The 2,696-nt window shown below is 39.3% G+C and overlaps 1 protein-coding gene across 3 annotated transcripts in view; it reads right to left on the bottom strand.

Moving 5' to 3' along the window:
• PPP3CA (protein phosphatase 3 catalytic subunit alpha) overlaps nt 1-2,696 on the bottom strand; it is a 310,822-nt gene that overhangs the window by 11,130 nt on the left and 296,996 nt on the right. The gene's annotated exons all lie outside the window — the stretch shown is intronic.

Raw genomic sequence — 2,696 nt, 5'->3', positions numbered from 1 at the left:
TCTCATCTCTTTTTTAAAAAACAGCTTCATTGAAATATAATTAACATACCATACAATTTGCTCATTTTAAGTGTGCGATTCAACCAACGGTTTTAGTATATTTACGTAGTTGTGAAACCATCACCGTAGTCAATTTTAGAACATTTTCATCACCCCAAAAAGAGATTCTTTGTCCATTAGAGGTCACATCTCATTTTTTTTCAGTCCTGTCAAACTACTAAGCAACTTTCTGTAGCTTTGTTTCTTCTAGATTTCATATAAATGAAATCACACATGTGGCCTTTTGTGACTGATTTCTTTTGCTAACCACCAGCATCTCTTCCCTGATTGTTCTAGCAGTCTCAGACTAGTCTTTCTGCTCTATCCTCATCAAGCTCTTACCCTTCCATCCCCATAACACGCCCACCCTCCAACTGCCCCCCGCTCCCCGCCATAACTATTCTCAGTGTAGCAGCCACACTGAGCCTTTTAATACCTAAGCAGATCCTCTATTCAAAACTCTCCAGTGGCTTCTTCTCTCATTAAGAGCGAAAGGCGAAATCTTTAGATTTGACAAGAGCCTTAAAAACTAGCCCTCAACCCACACTCCTCCATCCTCATGCATCTCTTGGATTGTATTTCCTACTAGTGTCTACTTTCATTAGCACTCTTCAAATATATACCCAGCACCTCCACATCTCAGGGCTCTGCAGTTGTTTTCTCACACTCTTCCTCTGACATCTGCATGGCTCACTCACTCTCTGCCTTCAGGTCTGCTCATGCATCCCCTTCTATCATGAGGACATCCTTGAGAATGCTGTTTAAAATAACATGCACCTTCTATATTCTCTATCTCCCCTTATGTATTTTATTTATCTAAAGCACTTATCACTCCTGAAAAACTACGGAGTGTGTTTCCTTGTTTTTCTGGGGTCCACTGCCCACTACACCCTGGCCAGAGAAGCTTCATATTCTTTCGACACCACTAAGTCATCTTGTTATCCAATCTCTATACTATCATTAATATACAATATCTAAACTTGGATAACAGCTGCCTCTCATCTCATGAAAACCATTCCTTGACTCCTCATTTCCTACGTACAAAAAATTAAATGCTTTACCATGGTACTCAAGGCCATCAAGGATTTGGATTTAAACACATTTTCAGCCTCATTTTTTTACTAGATTCCTCATTCACCTTCATGCCTCACTATCCAACTCCTTTAAATACTTGGAATTCATTGACTACATAGTTCACTTTCAAATCAGACTCTCATTAGTGCTGCTTACTAAGTTTGGACAAGCTACTTAGCCTCTCTCAGTTTCAATTTTCTCACTGAGGTCAACCTGACCTTGCAAGATTGCTGTGTGGATTCCTATCAAGTGCGTACAGCATGGGGCATGGCTCCTGGCACTTAACCAGCATCCCATATAATGTTGCTCTTAGAATTGTGTGACTGTGTTCTTGATGATTTCTCAGCTTCCAGGAATGCCTTCACCACCATTCTCTCCTCAGTGGAATCCAGCTTATCCTCATACACTCCTCCAACGCCAATCTCTCCACGAATATTCCTTTCAGGAAATACAAGGGCTCCTCGCTGTGCTCTTCCACAGCAGAGCATCTCTTCTTGTATTTAGCACACATTTCATTTTCTTAGATTATTAGTTTATGGTCTACATGTCTGGCATTCCACTTTGGTATCCATTTTGCCTAACTCAGTATATGGTACACATTTAATGCTCAATCTTTACTTAATAAGCTTAACTTACTTTTCTCTAGATATGACCCCTCCTCTGTTCTATCATTATGTGCAATATTAGTCAAGTCACTGATCATCACTGGGTTCAAACAGACTGTTTTCCAGTTGGGAATAATTACATCTTATGTACCAGCAGACAGGGTAGTAGACAGACTTTCCAATTTTAAGAGCTACCTATGACTTGTAACATTGCTCCTATCACCTTTATGTGGTTTGAAGACTAACATAGACAGAAACAATTTTTTTAATTAAAAAAGACTTATCCTTTTCCCCTAAGTTTACTATAACATGGAAATTCTAGAACTGTTTTTACTTCTTCTTGTAGAGATTTCAGATAGGAAACGAAATAAGAGCATTTATCGGTAAATCTGAGGCACAATAAATAGGAAGCGTTTATGTCGAGGTGTCAGTTGAGCTTTCAATCTTTCTATAGTTCTCTCCCTTATAGTAAATCTAGCCACACAGGCCTCCTCGCTGGTCCTCGGACCTGCTGATCTTGTTTCTATCTAAGAGTCTTGCACTTGCTCTTTCTGGGCCTTGAACACTCTTATCCCATCTCTCCACGAAGGTCATCCCCACATTTGCTCAAATGCCATTACTCAGAACGTTCTTTGTTGACCACACACTAAAATAAGTGCCTCATCTCCCACTTGCTATGTCTTTATATTGCCTTATTATTTTCTTCATGGTACAGAATGGTTTATTAAGTTTTATCATATTTATTATTGAATGAAGGAATGAGTCCGAAAATTTCCATTAGGAATGTAAAGCATTAGAGCAAAGGCAGCCTCATTCATCAGGCTGTAGGAAGCATCAATGCTCTATTTTCAATTTTAACATGACTTATCAAGATTTGGCTGGTGTCTTCGAAAAAAGACAATAATACTTTTCATCCTTCTCATGGCTCCCTGCTTGAGGCATCAAGTCATTTAGTCACTTTTTTGTGACTACCAGGAG

The sequence above is a fragment of the Pteropus vampyrus genome, unplaced genomic scaffold (genome assembly GCF_000151845.1).
Source record: "Pteropus vampyrus isolate Shadow unplaced genomic scaffold, Pvam_2.0 Scaffold67, whole genome shotgun sequence".
Lineage (NCBI taxonomy): Eukaryota > Metazoa > Chordata > Mammalia > Chiroptera > Pteropodidae > Pteropus > Pteropus vampyrus.
Note: the sequence above shows the minus strand (reverse complement) of the source record. Positions and strands in the feature narration are given on the sequence as shown.